The sequence below is a fragment of the Pinus tabuliformis genome, chromosome 5_2 (assembly GCF_031772625.1).
Source record: "Pinus tabuliformis cultivar Carrire ecotype Pingquan chromosome 5_2, CPIR1, whole genome shotgun sequence".
NCBI classification, from domain to species: Eukaryota; Viridiplantae; Streptophyta; class Pinopsida; order Pinales; family Pinaceae; genus Pinus; species Pinus tabuliformis.
Window position 1 is genome coordinate 712167472 of NC_142306.1, and position 23125 is coordinate 712190596.

At 35.3% G+C, this 23125-nt stretch overlaps 1 long non-coding RNA gene across 1 annotated transcript; it reads right to left on the minus strand.

The window, feature by feature from the left end:
- Positions 1–14285: 14285 nt before the first annotated feature.
- LOC149161150 (uncharacterized) lies at positions 14286–16021 on the minus strand. Its single transcript, XR_016261494.1, has 2 exons — positions 15675–16021; positions 14286–15300 (listed from the first exon to the last, which is right to left on the minus strand). It is a non-coding gene; the product is annotated as an uncharacterized LOC149161150 (long non-coding RNA).
- Positions 16022–23125: the final 7104 nt, after the last annotated feature.

Below are 23125 nucleotides of genomic sequence, written 5' to 3' on the forward strand. Positions count from 1 at the left end.
ACCTCAAGGTAATAGCATGTTTTCATACTGGGTTGTATGTTGGGAATGCAAGTATGCAGATTAAGGATTGTTATATGCATTATGATTATGTGTATGCCTTTGTTATGGTTACATACATGATAGATGCTAGCTGATTAGTGTAGTCATATGCATATGTGTCAAATAGTCATGAGCGTTAGTGACCCGTGGTTGTATGCATTGCTAGTGTTGTTTTATGTTAGATAACTTGATGATTAGGTTATATGTTGTTGATGAATATGATATATAACTTCTTGTTGTTATATGCTAGTAATTTAATGATTAGGGTTATTACATTAATATATTGATGTTATATGTATCATGCTAATTTGAATTAGCCTATGTATATGGTTAGGGTTATGACATTCAGGTATGAGTCAACTTATTGTGACATTGTGTTGTAGAAATCTAGGTTGATCGTACATATGTGATTGTTATGCATGAATGACAAATGCTCATAAGCTTATGACGTGAACATGTTAGCTAGTGACTATTACGGATATCATGACCTTATTTATGGTTGAGTTGATAAGTTGTGAGGTTATATTGTGCTAACCTAGCTTGATTGTGTAGACGAGATAGCCTCCCCTGAGATACATTAAGGTATGAGCTTGCTTACATCATCTACTTTGTGCTTGAATGTTTGATTATGTCATCTATTTGGTGTTTGAGTGTTGGTGTCTATTATGTCATCTATATGTTGTTGAATGTTTGACTAATAGCAAGATATGATTATGAGTCTATAAGATTGCATAGTTTTAAGTTTTTTTACTCACACATACGTGTTGAGACAGTTGATATGTACTTGAGTGTGGTAGGTGATAGTGGTATCATTATTTCTAATGACTATGAGTTGATTATGGACTATGACATGATTGTTAGTCTTAGTAAAGGTTGATTTCAAATTGATAGATATGACTGTCTTGATGTTTGGAACATGTGGTTGACATGTGCAAGCAGTTGCAAGGTAACATGTTTGGTATTAGCATGACAAGGTAATAGTCTATGTGTTTATATAACTAATAGTTGGTTGATGTGATAATACATAGTAAGCCTCGATTGCAACAAGGTAAAAAGGTAAAAGAGAGGATTTGGGCAAGAATTCCTTTGGCTATGTTTGGAAACCCTAATTCAAAATGAATGATTTATTTGCATACACGAAGTCTTATTAACCCTAATCCTGCCTAAAATTTTGCGGGTATGTGCTATAATCATGAACATCTACTTGAAAAATATGTTAGCTAGTCTCTACGTACAGGTGGATATGACAAGGGAATTAGAGTCCCTTTAGATATGATGTGGATATGTTTAGTTGAAAGCGACGTGCTTGGCACAACAAAGTAAGGTAACCAGAGCATTCTTATGTTTACTTATGCACTGACAATTATGTGTTTATGGCAGTATGATATAGGGAGTTGCATGGCATGAGAGGTTGCCATGAAATTTTGAAGAAGGCTTTAGTTGATCTTTCCTTGGGAACCATGGGGATTGAGTCATGGTGTATGTTTCCAATCTTGTGTTTTTGGTATTTTGTGAAATTTTGAGCTTGATTTGTGTTTTTTTTATGTATGGTACAAGGCCTTGCCACTTTGTTGTGGTGTCGTGTTATTATTGGTTTTCATGGTTTTCTTCTTGTTTTTTTATTGTCTTGCCTTTTATGTTTTGAGTCTTGAGAATTGGTTTTCGAAAGAGGAAATTTAATGGAGTTCGAGGAAAGTTGTGTGGTACCCAACAAGTAATGTCAGACACAAATGAAGCTCAGTGCACGAGTAAGCACAACGAAAGGTAAGACTATGACAATAGGTTAGATTGGTTCGGTCCATTGGTGTAAATGGACAGTGGCAGTATATTCAAGAGAAAGATAAGAAGAAAGGTGAAGTAAATGGATCTGAGGCATTAGATGCCTTAGCTATGTTGGGAACTATTTTCTCAATGTTGTGTATGTGTTCCACGCATAAAGGGAGTTCTCTTAACCTTGACCTTATGATATCTAGTAATTATGTTGTGATCATCATTATGTTGATGTCTATATGTGTATACATATATGTATGTATGTCATGTCTGACAGGGTCATCGTGGATCATGATTATTAATGCTAACATTTAATGTATATATATGTGTGTATGTATGTCGTTGCCTAACAGGATCATGATTTTTTAATGCTAATGTTTATGTATATGTATCTGTGTATCTATGTCACTGTTCGACAGGGTTGTCAGGTATCATTCTTGTGGAGGAATGATTCTTATGCAAGTGAATGGCATGATGAGGATCCTGGTATGGTTTTCCCCCATGTTGTTGCAGCGATTTTCGAGGCTTCAACAACGTCCTAAAAGGAAAATTCACCTTGTCAGGTTAGAGTTGTTGTCAAGATAGGTTGAGGATGGCGGTTGGGGCCTCAAAGACATGGAAAGTTCCAACGTGGCCTTACTACTTAAAATATTTTGGAGGCTTGTGTGCAATGATGGGTTGTAAAATAGGATCATCAAAGTGAAATATCTATACAACACGGAAGTTCTAGTATGGATTCGTTCAAGGGCACTTGATCCTCCGTCAATATCACAATCATGGAGAAGCTTGCTTATTTCCAAACATTGGTTCCTTGGGAACTTGACATGCAAAATTAGCTCTGGATTTATTCCGGAAATCAGTCTAGATGCTTTCATTAGAGTGGAAGGTACTCATACCCTATCTTATCCCCTCATCACCATTTTACTTGATTTGGTTGTTTATGTTCACAATGACATTAATATCTCCCCTGCATCCTCTTCACATTCTACATGTGGGAAAGACGCATGAATGCTTGGGTTGTCGGGACATCTCGCTCATGAATGGACAAACTATATTTTAAAACTGAAGCTTGCAGGGATATCACTGACCCCAAAGATAGGCAAATTAATATGGAATGGAGCTTTTCACAAAGCTCAGGTTAAAGTTAGTGAGGCATACTCCATCATTACACAAGTTAATGTGTCATATCAACATTTCATCTGGCTCAACAAGTCTTGGAGATGGAACACGCCCAAAAATTCAAATGCTTCATTCGGTTGGTGATACACAACTGCATTTTAAATTTGGATAACCTTATTAAGAGGGGTTTACAAGTTCTAGGGCGGTGCAGTCTTGGTCGGGTTCAGAAAGAAGACGTAATCCACATTCTGCAGTGCCCATTTTTTATTTCGATTTGGCTTGGAGTGCTTAATTTGTTGGATTACAAAATTTATTGGGGAAGAACTGACATCAGATTATGCCTTGAGAAGTGGATTGTGGATCACAAACATCATAGTTATTTTCCCTTATTCATCCTTTGGGGAATTTTGTGGGCTATGGACGCATTCATTTTCGAGCAGGTTCTGTCAAATGTCATCAGGACCAACACTAGGATTTCATCTTATTATAAGGAATTTGAATCATAGGTTATGTAGGTTCCAAAAACCATTCGGTGCCCTAGGGATCTGTGGGCTACTTTCCAAAGGCCTTTTTCAACGGGGCTACATCTTTCACAACCTGTGGCAATGGCATGGCTATACATCTAGATCCGGAGCAGATTTTTCGCTTTCATTGGAATAGTGGTAAAGTATCAAATACAAGGGCCAAACTTCTCACATTATGTGGCATCCTATTCTGCACCAAATGGCTTGGTTTAGAGGAATTAGTCATTCATGGAGACTCCAAGACCGTTATAGAGTGGACCAATGAAATATTTAAATTAGAGACACTTGTTCTCATCAACTAGCAACATAGGATCAGGGTGTTGATTAGTGACTTTAGAAGGATCTCCATATCACACGTCTTCAAAAAAAATAGTGAGGCAAACATACTGTCAAAGGATGGATGCAATGCAGCTCCAGGGTTGATCTGCTACCAATCTTTTGGTTATGGCAGCTTGCAGGGGTCTGGACACATCACGCTATGATGGGGCAAGTTTTATTTTGGTACCCTATGGGGTATCCTCACTTCATTTTCTCTCAATCATTGTCTTGAATATGGATCCTCCTTTCAATTCGAAACGTCGACAATTTTCAAGCAACTCTGTGGAAAATCTGAACTCTTTACCTGCACAAACACACCACAAAAACCTTAAATCTACCAATATGATAACAAGTATTTTGTGCTCAACATTTTCTTTAAGGAGCAAAGTAGAAACTTTTTGATGTATAGGACAAATAGAAGCAAGTATAGAAATAGAACTTTAGATAACAACTACAGAGATATATAATAGACTCGAAGCAACATGATGTAAAAGAAAAAAAAATATGCATAGTTATTTTCTTTATCTATAATGAAAATGTTTTTTCTTCCTGGAAAAAAAAGAACGTAAATTCTATTGTTTAGAGACTTGGTCATGTATAAGGTTTCCAATTTAACCCACAAACATGTTGCTAATATTTCTTCAACAATGTTGAAGAGAACATCATTCGCCAAACACAACCTGATGATATTAAGAGCTCGAGTGTCCAAATCCTCCCATTCCAAACCTGACATGCCAACAGGTCTCTTTCTTACCCCATCTAATGCTTTGTGCAACCCTTGTTGCACCAACAAATATCATTCCTTCAATTTCCACGATGCAAAATTATTTTTACTGACGAACTTCTCCACCTCAAACTTGGCACTAGTCATTTTTGTCATTTTTCTTCTACATAGGCTCTTTTAATAATTTTATTTTAATGACTGGGTTTTTTCGAAAAAAAAAATAAAAATAAATAAAAAATCAAAATCAAAAAATCAAAAATCTATTATGAATCCTTCAACTAGGTTTTTCCCTTTTTAATTTTTTTCCTTCAACTAGGGTTTACCTCTTTAATTTTTTTTCCTTTAACTAGGGTTTTCTCTTTTTAATTTTTTTTTTCCTTCAACTAAGGTTTTCCCCTTTTTTTTAATTTTCTGAATTTAGGTTTTTCACTATGATTTTAAAACAAAAATTTTAAACATTGCTTCCCTTCAAGGATACCCAAACACTTTTGTTTTCTCTTCTTCAAACAAAACCCTACTCCCTTTTTTAAAGAAATGCAAACAAAAAAAAGTTTCTACTAATTCTTCAAAAACCCTACTCCAATTTCTTGTTCACAGAAAAATTCAATTCTTTAGTAATTAATTTCACAAATAAAAACTCTACAAAGATTTTTAAGAAAAAAAATTACCCAGACTGATAGCTAGTTTTATGCTTGAACCCGACTTGTTTTCAATTTTGCTTCACGATTTTTATCCTCGCCCTGCTACAAACTTCATTCACAGGCTCCAAAAATGGTGGTTATTTGTGGCCTGACTCCTTTGCGTGTGGATTTCTGCACGACTTTCCTTTGGTCGTTGTTTGCACCTTGACATTAACAATTTAAGGTTTGGTGGCTATGGCCACCCGTAATTCCTTCTCTGAGGCTCCCCCTTTTTTTCGTTGCTCGTCTACTCCTTTACAGGGTTTAGACTCTGCTTCACAAGTGACGGCTCGACTCCAAAAAACGATTCACAAATTCCTTGTGACATTTTTGTCTCTTTGCATGACGACTCCTACCTCACGATTTGCTTTGCAAACTTCAGACTTCAATTTCTCTTCTCAACCTTTATCTAGCAACCCTTGCAATTATTGGTTTTCATACCACTTGTTGGTATTTTAAGCCCATAAATAATTAATTAAGAAACAAAAATATATAAAAACAAGAAATTGAATGCATACACATAGACACAAATTTTACATTGTAAAACCCTGACAATGTGTTAAGGAAACCTCCGCAGGGAATGACTCAACAATGACTCTCCAGTTACAATAAGCCTCTCAGACAACAAAATTTAATACAAAGGCATTGTTACAAAAATTGTCTATAGTTACACAAGTGCTTAATCGATAAAACATTACATTTACAATCTTTTGATTGTTGTCATTTTAACAATATCTGGGCAGATCCATCCGAAGAGATCACTTTTGGTCAACTCATCAACAAAGCCTAACCCTGAGAGTGTCAACAATATTTAACCCTATGACGTCACACTGGTAAGATGCATACTCGACCCTGTGCCATCACATTGGTGAGGTGCTTTAGTAACAAGAACTGACATACTTGCCTACTATAGTACACTTGGCCCGAATAGAGTTCATAGCAAGGCTAAAATTTCACTCATAAATTTACAAACAATTTATGTTTACAACACAAAAGGCTATAGCCAATCACCTCTAGGATACTTGTCGCAGGCTTACATGAGGCCACCTCTAAGAAACTTAATAGCAAATCTCCAATCATATCTATTACAAAAATAGGTAAAGTAGTATGATACCTAAAGGATCTTTTCCTTTTATGGTTTTACAATAGGTCAAACAAAACTTGTTCCACATATGGGAGCTTGTATCAATGTTGATAGTATCGTCGAGGTATTGGCAAGATTTCGAAATATCATGATATTTTCGGCAAAACGAAATATTGCCGAGAAAATATTGTGATATTTTCTTGCTTGAAAATATCACAGTATTTATGAAATATCGCCGATATCTCAGAAAATATCACGCGATGACCTAATATATTTCCTGGCACGCTGGGTCACGGCTAGAAAAATAATGTTCATTTTCTTTCTTAGTCTTGGAGAAGGAAGTGGAAGAACTTTGCAGTGGTTTTCAAGGAGGGATTGAGGATCAAACAACTATTATCACTACCAACTAAGATTTTTTTTGTGGATCAAATATTCAAGACAAACTGCATTTCTTCCATTAATAAATATGTTCTTAAAAACCCTTATGTTTAATGATTTTTTCATAGATTTATGGTTATGCTCGCTTGCCTCTTTGCCTACCAACATTTTGTTTTTTCCCCATTTACTATGATTTTAATGTCCATGAGTCAATGGAAGGGTTTTCTCCATATTTGGACAACAAGCTTCATTTACTTTTTTAACTTTCTTATGCACCCTCTTATTGCTATTTTTCATTGCAAATAATGTAGTAAAAAAAATATTTTTTAAAATGAGGTAGTTGTTATTTTTTGTGAATGGGGGTTTAATGCCAATTCTTTTTTTATTGGTGCCCTAGGTTTGAATTAATTCACTAAAAATATGCCAAAACCCTTGGACCCATTTTGGGAGTACGAAGAACTTGATGGTGGACAAATCAAGCATATCTAACATGCAAATTGTGTGGGGACAACATGACAAGAGAGGTTACGCGATTGAAATAACATCTAGCTAGACTCCCTCGGCATGATGTTGGGCTTTGTAAGGAATCTAGTGCTAAGCTTATACAAAAAGTTCTTGAAGCAATTGATGAAAAACACATAACGAAGGAAGAGGCAAAAAGAAACAAGGTTGAATGCGCAAGTAGATCTTTCGGGATATCTTCTTCCGATTTTGAGGTTGAGGGTAGTGGAAGGGGTTCACAGCGTTACCTGCTAGTGCTAATGTTACTAACAGTGGGAGGTCATCATTTTTTGTTCATGAACAGAGCATGTAGCACAACCTTACATAAAATCAGTTGTTAAAAAAAAGGAGAAGCAAGACGTAAATAGAGTTATGGGGAGGTGTTTTTTCTGGAGCGACTTACCTCTCAACATCACCAAAACCAATCCATTTGGCAGTCAACGTGTGATGCTATTGTTGTTGTGGGCCCAGCGTACAAAAGTGCTACATATGAGGAGTTGCGGTGGCCAATCCTTCAAGCAAAAAAGCAAGACATCAACTCTAAATTGATGAAGTTGAAACAAACATGAGAGGTGTCTGGATGCACAGTGATGTTTGGTGGTTGGACAGATAAGAAAGGTATGACCCTTCTAACTTTCTTGGTACATTTTCCTAAAGGTACCATGTTTATTAAATCAGTGGATGCATCAACACATATAAAAGATTCAACATTGATATGTAAGTTGTTAGATGGGTTCATATGTGAGATTGGTGTGCAGAGTTTGGTGCAAGTCATAACAAATAATGCAGCAAATTATGTGTTTGTCGACAGGATGCTTATGGAGAGGCACTGCACATTGTTGTAGACTCCATGTGCAACACATTGTATCGATTTGTTTCTTGAGTATATGGGAAACTCTCCTTCATCAAAGAGGTAATTTATATGGCTATGAGTATCCCCAAGTTTATATATAACCATGATTTTGTTCTTGGCCTCAGGAGGAGATACACTAAAAACAAGGAGTTGTAGCGTCCTGCAATCACACGTTTTGTCACCAACAGTGTTACTCTTCAGTCTTTGCTTCGATGTCAATTTGAATTGAAGAAAATGTTTGTTTCTGATGAGTGGCGTGACTGTAGATACGGCAAGAGACAGGATAGAAGATCCATTGCAAAAATGGTGTACATTGACACATTTTAGCAGGGAGTAAACAAAGTGTGTTCAATCAATGAACCTAGAATAAAGGTTCTGAGATTAGTAGATGAGGACAAGCATGCAATGGCTTATTTGTATGAGGCCATGGATAGCGTCAAGGAGGCCATTCATGTTTATCATGCAAACAAGGGTTCTATTTGACTTGATAGACAAATGATGTTATGGAATGTGATTAATAGTCGGAGGACAGGGATGCTCAATCGACCCATTCATGCAACACCCTTCCTCAACCCCCACATTTTCATACAAATGCGGCTTTGATTTTGATGGTGAGGTGATGGAAGGGCTCCATTCTTGTTTCATAGGATGGTCCTGATCCTGAGGTTCATAGCAAAATCAATTGCGAGATACAATTTTATCGAGATTGTGTTGTCTTATTCGACTTTGATGATGCCAGGTAAGTGACAAGTCATGACTCATTAGAATTTTCAATTTAAAATTTACTTATTTAAAATTTTAGATTTTTAAAATTCAATTTTGTAACTTTTATTTGAAAGTTTAATTGTGTTTTAAGTTTTTAAGTATTGTATTTCTTTATTTTTTTATAGATATATGGTAGTGAAGCTATGGTGTAAAGACACTAAATTTGTAAAAATTGGCCATAAGAATCCTGAGTCAAACATGTAACTCTTCCGAGGTGAGCGCAATTGGAGTGTATTCGAGAAAATACACTCAAAAAAATGCAACAAGTATAACTTTGAACGAGTGTATTTGAGAAAATACACTCAAAAAAATGCAACAAATATAACTTTGAGCTTCAACGTTCAGTTGAGCAATTAAATTTATTGTAATTTTAATTTATAACCCTCAAGTGTTAAGAGTCAAGACTCATTAGTTTTTTTAACACTCTTACAAGTTGGAGTTCTCACGCCTCAATGATTTAACGCATGTGCATTACAATCTCTGACTTCGAGTGAAGCAAATAGAACACCAATGGATCTAGATGCCATTTCCTTACATAATATTGATATATTGTCTCAGTGGAGGGTGGAGTATGAGGTGCCCATCTTGGAGGAGTCGCATGCATGGTTAAAGCTAGAGGAACCATTAGAACAAGGGCAACAAGAAGAGGACGACTCGGGGGAGTAGAACACGAAGAGGAGGAGGAGACTGTGGGAGCATCAGCGTCAACACCATCTGCTATAGATATAGGAGAACACAACTCCATACCCAACAATCATTATTTGACATTAGTTGTAGGGTCAAGGCCTTCTACTGCAAGGGGCAAGTCTGGAAAACAACACATCATGTTTTTCGTAAAAGGGAGAGAGGGCAATGATCTCAAATAGCTAGCTGCTAGTTTTATTTGTTTTGTTACATATAGCTCATTATCATGAGATGTTTTTATATATGTGATGTATTTTGTGTTGGTTCTCCACATTTGAGTCCTTGATTGGACAATTATTAGGGATCAGCAAGATTTGATATCGTCATGTATCATTTTTATTTTACATCCACTACATCATATATGAGTTTTTTATTCATATTTATGTGCCAATGTGTTTATTTCATGTTGTTATTGCTTTGTATGTTTACAAATATATATATATATATATATATATATATAGTGTGTGTTTTTTATGTTTGCCGATATTTTTCAGATATATTCACCAAAATTATAGATATGTTTTCAAAACCTTCGCTAATATTTTGCTAATTCGGATATTTTCAACACTCATTTATAATGTTGGATCTAAATGGAATATCAAGAAGCTTGTCCCATTTTTTTCATATTTCTAACATCACTCCTTGTTCAACTAGGATTGGAAATAGCAAAATAATTAAATTGCATAATGCAGAATTCATCAAACTATATGATATAACCAGTCATTATTATTGCTTTACAAATTTATCAAACCCATTGTTAAAACTTAATATTCACAATAACATGGTTTCCTTGTAAACTTTAAAATTTACCATTGAATACAAACAAAATAAAAAACAGTGTTGCTTGTAAACCTACACATAAACTTAACAAATCCATATAACCTCATTTATACGGCATCATATTTTAATCCAAAAAAAATGTTAATGACTAAGATATTTAGATCTCTTTTCTTAGTTTATAGTGTGTGTTTTGAGAAAGATGTTTTGGAGTGTTCTAACAAGTTTTCAGGATGTGAGAACAAAGAAATACACAATGCAAAGAAATACACAATGAGGCATGTGGAGATACACCCCACATTTCAGTGAAATTCAGAGTACGCAAAGGTATGATGTCAGGGTTTTAGGGTTTTAAATGGAGAGTTTATCTTTAAAAGTATAATAAAAATACAAATTCCATATAGTGATTCATTATATTTAAGCTTTCAAAGTGCATATGCATGAACATGGGAGCACACAAGAGGCATGTGGAGACACACCCAACATTTTAGTGAAGTTCAGGGAGGGGCAGAGAAATGATGCCAAGGTATTAGAGATTTATTTTTAGAATTGAAAATAAAAATACAAATTTTATGGTAGTAATCAGTGATATTAGGTGACATTATAGAGTTTTTTTCGGTATTTTAAACTTTCTCAAATATAAATTAAATTTAATCACATCAACCTAATCATCTTAACCTTTTTGGATATTTAAGTTTCATAAATTTACAACTATATATAAAAACAAATCGCTAATTTTTATATAATTAAAAAAAAAAATTCCATTTTAAAATATTTACTTTCACATCACAAAACTTATTAAGACCATTAAAGGAAACACCTTTCCAAATAAATAAGATTGATAGATAGGCAATTTTGTATTGAATTGTCCACAGGACCCATAAGGGCTATATTGGAGAAATTTTAGGATATGTAACTTCAACACTGAAAAACAGCGACCGTAAAAATGTATGCATATAAACACCAACAGCTACAATAACTGACAGAAAAACGCGCTATAGACCAGAAACAGAACATGATCACGATGATGGCCAGAACCTGATTAGAATAGAAAAACATTATAAGCTTGTACTGGTCTAGACTCTCAAAAACAATAGCAAATGTGTGTAAACACACCATTTTCCAAACCTCTATATTTAAAAAAACAAAACAAACCAAAAAAACCTTTAATAATGATTAATTTAATCAAATAGTCGGTCAATATTTAGTGGGGTAACTTACCTATTAAACATTTTTGAAACTAGGCTGTTTTGGTCACTTCTGTCCATCCCAGAGAAATTTAAATAAGATATTTTGTGACCATTTACTGCATAAAAAGCTTGCATACCGAAATCATATTTCATAATAACAAGGACAATACTATACCAAATATTCCATTTCAACTAGGTTGAAAACCATAAAAATTGAAGATGAGAAAACTTTTCATATCAATACCATGTACAGTAATGGGTTGAGATGCTAAGTAATGTGGGGCCCGACTGGTTTTGATCTCGGTTGAGTGGAAACAGAGAAGATCGTGATCAGATCTCAATTAACAAAGACAGAAGACGGAGAATCGTCTTCTGTCTTTGCACTTCATAAAAGGAGAACAAATTTATAAAACTCTGTTATTTCTTAGAACTTATCTCGTTCAGCAACAAAGGGATATAAAAAGTATTTCAGCTGCTTCTTCTTTTTTATATTCAATTAAACAAATTTTAGTAGCATAGTAGTTCCAGCTCCATTGCTCGCCCCACAAGTTTATAGAACTTTGCTCAAAAGAGTTTAGACATTAACCATCAAATTAATATAATAGAATAACCTTGTCATAAATTGTCACCGCTTGGCCTCGAGCACTCTGATTACAGAGAAGCTCGCAACGTAATATAAGAAAATACCCCCCATCATACATTGTATTCTTGCCGCTTGACGTCAAGTTCTGTGGTTACCAAAAATAGTCAGGGTTGGGATGGTTATCCTGATTTGATTTGATTATGTTAAAGACATATTTAGTGTCTGATGCATGCACTTAATTCAACTTTATGGGGAGATTATTAAAGCATGAAAATTCGAGTTTGATTGACTATGTTGCAGACATATACATCGAGTTTGATTGATCATCTCATCGCTGATTGGTGTGGTCCTGTTCCTTAATGGAAGGACGTCGTTGACCTTTTCTTTCCTGTCGATCTATGCTCTTCATGGAATGCCGTCCAAACTTTTCTAAAAGACAGCAGGATTCGTCGACATGGCACGACTGATTGTCTAATCTGGGCAAATGCATAGGTTCCAGTTCGCGTGAAAGACATCTACCTTGACCTCATCTCTTCAAGGGTGCAGCAAGCCAACCTTTTTTTCCTTTCATCCTTTTGGAAATCAGGATGCCCCCAGGACGATCTTCTTTGCATCGTTGGTATACAACAACAAGAACCTATCGTAGGACAACTTGAGGAAAAGAAATTGGCATGGCCCAAGCAGGTGCCCGATGTGCGAATCCGACAAAAAAATCAAATCTTCGCATGTTCATCCAATACCGGTCCTCACAACATATCTGGTATTATCTGGCAATTACTTTTGATTTTCCTAATATTGTTTTTGACTCTATCCATGCAGCTTTCCCCTGGTGATGCAATCAACAGAAGCCAAAGTGTTTTCTCATCATCATCATGATATGGTGCGCCTGGAATTAGAGGAACCACAAAATTTTCAGTGATTCCAAAGTTCCCTATTCTAATATCCTCCATCGCATCATTGCTATATATGATTCAATTTCAATTTAGCTGACTGTATAGATACATCTATATAGTTTTGCTTTTTGAAATTTGGTGATGCTGTCTCTTCTATAGGCACATTTCATTTACATTCCTTGAATTCTACTTTATATATAATAGCATATGTCTCATGTCAGCGTGTTTTTTTGAGAATCTTTGAACCATCTGCCACAGTTTTTTTCTCAAACATCTTGGATCGTGACTTCACATGCCACCTTTATGTATCTCATGGAGACTTTTATATTATCTTAATATAAATGATATACTGCTTTTTTTTCTCTGAAAAAAAAGGTACTTAATCTATATGGGGAGGGAGATTATTAACGCAGAAAAATTCGAGTTCCCTCTTAACTCTCGTGATGACAGAAGATACCTGGATCGCTGATATTATAAAACGCTTACTACGTGGACTTTACCTCTTGCACATTGCTCTGGAAATTAAAAGCCTTCGGAGAAATCAATTAGAACCCCTCCATTGCAAATCAGATGGGGAATTCTCTTTAAGTAACTTGCCAGATTGGGAATTCTCTCAAATAATTTGCCTGAGAGGACCTGTTTGAATCAATGAGCTGAATCTGCAATAACATCTACTATTTGATCTGCAGTGAAAAATAAAACAAAGGGTTGATTTCGCTTATTATGTTTGGAAAGAGGTTTTCTGAGTTTTATATTGTACGGAAAAGATCGCTTAAGTTCCTTTACACGCTGTTGGTTATAATTTTGTATATTATCCAAAGCCGGTTTGGCGTTATATTTTACCATTTCTCTTTCACATGGAATTTTACTCTTTTTTATAATGATATAATATTTGTGATGATATTTCTATAAAATGCACAGGCTATATACACAACTACCATTTAAAAAACTGTTTTGAATTTTCCTAGTATCTTAGATTAAGTCTATTTCCAATACACAACTTTAAGCATTTTGCACAACGAAAATGTAACAACAGTGAATCAACAAAGTTCACCAAAATATGAATATGCCAAAACTTGTTTTTATTACTATTTTAATAAAATAAAAGTAAGGCTCGGGTACCAGGGATCATGGCCTTTACAAAGCACCTTGATACAAGACACTAGTATACGCATTAGTGACTAGTATACGCATTATAGACACTAGTATACGCATTATACACTAGGGCTTGAGGTCTGTCCTTTGATCTTCAATCTGCCCCAAAAAAACAAAGACAAAAATGACAAACTTGCTGATGTAAATCCTTCAACAACAGTCCTTTCAACCCTCTTTTGTCACTGACACCTAGCAGTCCTTTGCCTCCTTTACTCAGAGAAATTTGCTCCTTTGAATCTCTTGCACAATCAGCCCTAAACTAACAACCACTCACAGTGCTCTTTATCCTTCAGGATCATTGTACATTAACAATCAAACAGCTGTCCGAACAATGGAGTGGCCTTTATCCTTCAGGATCATTGTACATTAGCCCTCAAACAGCTGTCCGCACCCTCCTTTGTTGAACATAGTTCAGTAGTCCACCTCAGCAACCAATCAAGCCCACGCACTGTCCAGTAGACCTTAACTCACATGTCCACTGCCTCTGTTCCAAGTCTGAGGTAATTTCAGCCTCTTCTAAGGCTCTGCCAAGCCACAGAAACTCTGCACAATTTCCTGAGGAACTTCGGCCCTCCACAGGAGCACATCTGAGGCTAATTCGTCCTCTTTCCAGGGCCCTTTTCCTTGTGCAGAGAACAAAGACAGACCTTCAAACAGAATTGTTGCTTCTCAAATCAGCCCGGACAGAACCCTATATAGGGCACAAAACTCGGGCTCTTTCTAACACAAACAGACCATAACCTTCGCTCCCCTTCAAGCTGCGGATCCTCTTGAGGTTCTGCGCCTTCCTTAGCTCGTTATTCTTCTTGAGATGGTTGCTATGATGTGGTGAGACCTCTGCCAGGTCTCCTTTATTTATATCTCTCCACTGTTGCTTTTAGGTGGTCCCTTTAGTCCATCAAGGCACTCTTTTACAACCAATAAACTAAACAAAGATTAACCCCACAATATTGGGTCTAAAACCCACCACTCTGCCCACAAAAGCTCAAGCTCATTTCAGTGGGTCGATTCCTTACAAATCTAATACCCAAAATTTGTGGAAATATCTCCCAAACTACACTTTTCAATATTTTAAATAATTAAAAAATATAAATCTTTATACATAAATTTAAAAATTAAAACCCGGATGTGGGTGATAATGAGGCCATTAATGAAGAATAGATGGCAGGACGGCGGGCGGTTGGGCAACATGGCCATAGTTGATACAGATCATTGCCATTTATATATCCAGCAGTAAATATGTCCAAAATCAAAAGAACATTCCTGAAATCAGTTTTGACGGTTTTATCAAATAACGGTTTATTAAAATACACGGATAAATAGCAACGGGGCTATCGTGACCATATTTTTGTAACCAAACCAAAAACCAATTAAAATGGCTACTAATGGAAAACCAAGGCCGATACAGATCATTGCAAATTATAAAATGACAATAAACTAGGCTGGACTTCCAAAAAGAAATAGCCATCTGACTGCAAGTCACCTTTATGTCTTTAAATTCATAAAACATACTGCCCCACCCCAGGAAAACGCTTGAGCTTTTTGAAATGTATATGGTAAATAACTAACCTAGCTGCGATTAATTTCTACATACCTCAAAGATTAGTTCACGGCAACAGGAAAGTTTTACTCCTTACCTCTGCTGAGAACTCGATTTCCAAAAGAAGCTTCGCAGATGGATTGCTTCATTCTTTGATATTGTTAATGAAGTGACTCTTTACTCGCGACCACCATAACACACCTGCGCTCTAGATTCGTATGCCTTTCCAGTGTGAATCTAGAGAGCAAGTGTCTTCTAGAGATCGAGAGTAATTGCAAGGTCTTCTTAAAATCGAGTACCCTAGCCCGAAAGAAAACCAAAAGGAAAAACCATTGAAAAAAGTGCAGGCCATCCACTGCTTAGAACGGCGTGGCCATGGCAGATGTACTTAAAAACGCGGTGCCCCACTTGAGGGAAAGAAACGGCCGCCCTCCAAAATGTAGAAGTCCCGGGCTGCCATGAAATTGGCATCCCCGCATCTTGGATGAATACTGGTAACCTCAATGAAAGCAGTCCCGTAAACTCACCGTGGAGAAACAAAAGAAAATCCGATGCAATCAGAAAACAAGGAAAAAGGAGCGTCTCCTTATGCACAGAGGTGTAAATCAGTTCTCCTTGAAGGAAAGCTCCATGAAACAACGCCGTGAGAAAATTGGCGTAAAATGATCACAACCAAACCCTAACAGAAACCTTACTGAATCTTGACCGTTGATCTACATCTAGCGGTCGGAATTCAAGGCTTCAACTTGTTCTTTTAAATCAATCTCAGCTACTTGGTATTTCTTGCTTACCAATGGATATCAATTGAGTGCGGAGACATATAAAAATAATAATTTTAATGTGTAATTTTATTTTTTTTAATATGGTTTATAAAAATAATAATTTTAATGTGTAATTTTATTTTTTTTAATATGGTTAAAAACAAATTTTCATTGAGATATTACAAGATAATGTTGTGTGAAAAATTGAGTTGGTTGGAATCATAAGTTTGAATAATTGATTTTGTTGGAATCACAAGTTTGAGTTGTGAATTTTTTATAATCTTATAAAGAGAAGTAAATCTCTAATTGAAGGTCTTTTAAGAAGAAAATAATTGTTGGGAAGGGAGGAGATTGTTAATAATTCCATATCTATGTTGTAGAATCATAACATAAAAGGAATACTCAATTTCACTTGGAACTTGAGTAAAGAGTATTGATCTCCCTTCAAAGAGAAACAAAGTTTTTTGTATTTTTTTAGTTACTCTCACTCGTGAGGGGAAACTTTCACGTGCAAGGGAGGAATCTTAGAATAAGTGCCCTAGAAGTTTTTTAGGGCATTTGAATCCATATAAATAGTGAAAAAAAAAAACATTTTAAACAACAAAGATCAAGATGTGACCAAAATTTCAACAGCCAAAAACTCCAAAACTCATAATACTTAGACAACATCCATATTTTATGCCATAATTTACATATATGGTTGCAATATTCATCCATTATTTTTAAATATATGTGTGTTCGGTTTTATTCTTAAATTGAGAAGAAAGTTAATAAAATATATTTACCATCACTTACTTCTCACTATAATTTAAAGCAAATCTTTGCATAAAAAATGGATAGAAATAAGATGTAAATAAATGTATTTACTAGGAGTTACTTCTCACTATTGTAATGCGTAGATAGTTGCTACCCACTAAAATATATGCAAATTGACCACTATAGATTATAATTTATTAGATAATTTTTAACTTGAGTGACAAAAATGAAACCATTCCCACTTATTAATAATATCCTAGAATTAAAAATGCCAACATGTTTTTCAAATTTTTATTCATAAAGTTATTTGATTCTATTGTACAAATAAACTCTTATCCAACTATTGGAATTAAAGTTACCAACATGTTCTTCAATTTTTTATTCATAAAGATTATCTCATTCTAATCTACAAATAGGTTAAACTCCACTACTAATCTACAAATAGGTTAAACTCCACTAATGGAAAAGAATAATATGGCATATTAAATGAGAAGGAAGGAAGTAGATTTTATAGAAGTTATTCTTATAGCATATAAGATATGCATATTGCTTTATTATAAGTATAATGGTATGTTGAGATTTTTATGTTATTGTAAATTAATTATTATAATGGGTATGGATAATATAAGATTAGAAGGGAAGTAGATTTTATAGTAATAAAAGTTACTTTTATAAGTTATGGACATATCTAGTCGTTGTCTCTCACACACATACCGCACAAGATGCCTTGTACAATAGGAGAAAATATCAAATGTTGTTTCCACATACCCATTCAAAGAGGTCTAACACTTCAATTTTGATCCTTGAAATATAATATGTTAAACCATGTATTATTTGTAAATGACAAAGCTATTTGAGAGGTGTTTAATCATGAAGGTTGAGCTATAAAATCTCTATGTTGTAAAATTGTGGAATACATTATGTATTGCATAACTCGAGACAAAGACACAGACACGACTAATGAATGTTTATGAGTCTCAATTAAGGACATAGATTATGATGTGCTTGTTATGTTTCTAACATTAATATGTGATAGTTACATTTGCCATGATGTGCTTATAACTATGCAAGGCATGGATAAAATGAAGTATATATTAACATAGTTTCCAACAAAAAAGTTGCTTGAGGAAGTAATGAAGATACTATCACTAATCATTGAGGGATTTAACAATGAAAGTGAAGATCTTACTTATGTACTATAGGTAATGGAAGAGAGTGTTGTCATTAATTAATTGATGAATAACGCATTGAAGTGTCTAGTAGTGAGCACATTGGCTTGGTCATGAGAGTAATGGGATGAACTAAGTGAAATTGGAACCTCATAGAAGCTACCTTTGCCTTGTTGGCATCATCATCTAGGTTTGGGTTAGAATCTATAACTAATTTATATGGTTGGGCAGTGAATCGCTCACCAACAACCAACTTGGTGGACTTCCCTTGATTGCATATAAGTTTGCATGCCTCCCTTTTGCGTGAATGTTTTATGTTTATATCGTGTTATGTAATTCCTTGAATGTGATGGCAAACAAATGGAGTTTGAATATGTAATGTTAATTTCATTTTCGTTATATATTTGTATATCAATTCTAGATTATGTTGCTGTTAGAAGTAGAAGACAACCTTAACTCATTAATAGAATAAGGTTTCATATGGAGTGTCTTAATGGCCAAGGGAAGCATCAAAATAAAATATAGGAGAGATGTTATGATTGATTAGCAGAATGGATTGATTGGTATAATTTGTACACTAAAAAGCGAATGGATTCACTCTATCCATAGCTACAACAAGCCTTGGACTTCGTTGCTCACATATAAATTTTTCATATATGTATTCTTTATTTACTTCATTCATGTAGAATCAATAGGAATGTACAACATACCATGGGCACTCCTATTACTTGCAAATCAATCCATATATCCAACTAGAGATTTACAATGAAACATGTATTACAATCTTCGAATTATAGGCAAGTGGTGCCATATATTTTATGGAACATATTTTCCTTTTACATGGAAGTAGTATTGACTTGCTTTACATTTTGGACATGCACAATTATCTTTATGCCATCCTCTATATAAGATGCGATCTTTGGAAGATGCATAATGTACTTTGTAATCAACATCCAAATCAATGAATAAATTCCTATAATCTTTACATGTTGCTACAAGGAAAACACTTTCTATTGTAAGTTAAGTAGAACCTCCATCCGAAACTTTCTAATTATTCCTTTATCTATTTATTATGGAGGTTGTTAACAAAGGTGGGTAACTGGAGGTGTTAGCGAAAAAAATTTAGTTGGTTCCCTTCAATCATATAAAGCACATTAATACATCAATATATATGGTGCACTAATGCATTTAATTATAATGTACCCCAAAATTTCTTATAACTAATTCATAGGAAAAAAATAGATTTAATTTAATTTTGAACAAATTCTAAACAGTGCATAAAAAATTTATAAGCACAATATTACTATATACAACATTAAATTAGTTGAGTTTACAAATTGTGCTAATGCAAGATTGCTTTTTATTTTTATTTTTTTGAAAAAATGTATTTATGCACACCTATAAAAGATGCATCAATGCATTTATTATATAGGTACATTGACATCAACTTGGATAGAGTGGAATCCCTAGGGGTGAATATCAACTTGGATAGAGTGGAATCCCTGTCTAGGAGAGCCTTGGTTGACAAACTTAGTTACATCAAATTGATGCACGAACAACTACTATACTGAATCAGAGCAAATTGGAAATCATTAGTAGGTTATACTCTGATTATGAGTATATTAGTTAACAAATGGATCCACTTTCACTTTCTGTCAGAGGATGATCTTGAACTAATTCTCTGTAAGACCTAGGTTATAGGCAGGGACTCACAGTGGCTGCAACGGTGGCATCCCGCGCATTCTGTTTGGGGACCAAAAAATAGTCATGAAAGAAGCTTTGGGTTGTGTTGTCGAGCTTTCCTATCGAGCTATGGTTAAATGAGGTACTCGTCAAGGTGGATAATTCATTGGGAAGGTTCATTTTCCTAGATGAAGCTTCTTTCTTGGCGACATATAAACATATGGCATGGTTCCTAGTTGAGATGGAGACTACAGAAGGATTACCAATGTTTATAAAAGTCCTTTGGGGTGAGAAGGAGATCATACAGTTGTTAGACTACTAGAAGACTGCCTTTAGAAGTATTAATTGCAAAGATGTTGGCCACATAGCTAGCCCTTGTGTGTCTCCTCTACTTCAAGGATTTGGAACACATACCCATCAAAAATCCCTATTAAGGTCAGCGCTTCAATAGATTCCACAAAAGCTGACTCCTCGTACACCTTTGTGGGTCTCAAAAGAAAGGTCAAAGTCTGCCTTGGAGGAGGTAAAGGATTTTAGTTCCATCAAGGTGACAAACCAATAGTTAGGCCCTGATTACTCAAGGGAAATGAACCTTTTGATAGATGATCATGCACAAGGCTATATAAAAGGAGTGATACCTGAGGACAATGCAGATGTTGCCACTGAAAATAACGCTAATAAAATGGTGGAAGACATCTCATATAGTCGATCACCAGAGCTTTCTCTTAGGCATTATAACTCTTGCAAGATAGATCAAGTCTATAAGTATCTCCTAGACCCAAGCTCTCTTATTCAAGATCTGTCTATTGAAGATTCCCTTCTCACAGATCACATTGAATTGAATGCTCTAAAGTCTATTAATGGTCAATCTTTCACTCAAAGCACACCAACGGACTGCCTGAAACAATTAACTTCCTCCTTTTCCTCTGACATACACGGCAAGCCACGTCAACAAATAACGCGTATTAATCTTACCCTGAAATTTAATGGATGTTCTTTGGCTTCCTTATTGAATTTTTTATTCATCAGCAGAGCACTCTAGTGCACCTACCTACTTTTCTAGCATAAATACCTCTGTTATATCTGCACCTATGCTCTCTTATAAAGAAGCCTTGAATATTTCTCCCATCTCCACTTTCATAGGGGTTTCTCCAATTTCAAACCTCAGACAGAGCTTAGTTATTCCTTTCAAAAAGTCACAATTAGGAAGAAAAGAACAATAAAAAAACTCTAGAAAGAGAAAGAAATCAGCGTGAGCCTATCTAGGGTGAAATCAATCTCTCCCCCCTTATGAATTGGTTTTAAATTCAAGGGTCCTTAGAGCACATATGCCCTCTCCCACTCCTAAATAATGATAATTCTATCTCTTAACATCCGAGGGGTTAGGGGTCCCACCAAATTTGCCTTCCTAAAAATACTTATCAGCACCCATCGACCATCCATCATTTATCTCCAAGAAACTATGGTCTCGACAGAAAAAGCCAGAGAGTACTTTCGAAAGCTTTATCCGGGTTGGTTTTCATGTGATCTGGATTCAAATGGCTTGTTGGGAGGGCTTATCACTATATGGAACCCAATAATTGCATCTCTTCAGGCTTACGCTTCCTCATTAGGTATCATTCTAGAAGGGTCCCTAAGAAGATGTTATTGTCCCATAAAATTGATCAATTATTATAGACCATATAGTGACAAACTAATTTCTAGGACTTGGTACAAGTCAGTGGCCTTCTCTTGGATCAAGCCCTCATCTTAACAGGAGACTTAAACTTCACAATATTTGCAGGAGAGACATGGGGTCTTCAGGCTTGACTAGATCCTCAATGCTCCTACTTGTTTATGATGCTTCAGAATCATAAACTTCGTGACATAACTGCCTTCCCCTTAACCCTTACCTAGAGAAATGGTAGGATAGGTGTGGAAGGCATAGCTAAAACATTGGATAGGTTCTTAAAGGCTAACTAGTTGGCAGGAAGAGTAGGGAGACTCAAATCCTAGATAATGCAAGATAAGTTGTCGGATTACATGCCCATTTTCCTAGATTTGGACTTTGATCCTAGCAAAAATAAATATCCCTTTAAATTCAATCACTCATGATTGGAAGAAGAGTCTTTTAGAACGTTGATAAAGGAAATCTGGCAAAAAATCAGGCATCAAACTACTCATCAACAATGGTTAATTTATCTAGAAATCTCATGGAGCTAAAGAAGGTAGTTTTGGTTTGGGAGAGAAAAAGGAAAAGCGATCAGCAAAAAGAGCTTGCAGATATTGAATCTGAATATAAACACTTTTCTCATACTTTCTCCTCATCCTTCTCGATAAGAATAGACTAGAAAAGGATCTCTCTGAAAGGTAGGAAATCTCATATCCTAAAGATGGAGGAAGAGGTTTGGAGACTAAAATGTAGGGCTACATGGATAAAAAAGGGAGATGGCAACACTAAATTTTCCCATAGCTATGAAAACCATTGAATGAACTTAAATACTATATGGGAACTAGAGGTAGAAGATGGGAAAATCGTCTCTACTGCTAAAGATTTAAAAAATTGCAGCCTCATATTTCTCCACTCTCTTCAAATATCCAAGGTCCTAAAACATCAGCTCATAGGTGCAACTAATCCAAAATTACCTGTGCTTCTTCACACAAGAGGAATCAAATCTGATTGGTAGCCCTCTCACTTGTGACTTTGGTGAAACAAGTGTATAACCCTGTGAAGAGTCAAGTTCAATGCATGAGAGGTTCTAACACAATGACGGGGAAGTGAGTGACCCCCTTAAAATTTTGTAATAGTACGCAACTTGAAAGGAACATACGAGCATAAGAGAAATCATAAGTTAGCCTACAAAATAGTTCACAAGATAACCATTATTGTAATACACCACAAAACACATTTGATAAGATTCATACTAATGCAAATGAATTAGTTCATAAGCTTTAGCATAAATGGAATAAAATATATTGCAAACATAACAAGAATAGTCCTACTATATTCACAACGTATGCATGAAGACGTGCCAACTCACAACTTTTATCAAAGTGAAAGTTCCAGACATACATATACAATTTAAAAACTACTAGCCCCAATAGTGTAATATGAAGCCTACACCTACTCCTCCAAAGAAAGATACTCTCTCTATGCTAATGGAGAAACCAAGGCTCTCGACAAAAATCCCTAGCTTTCG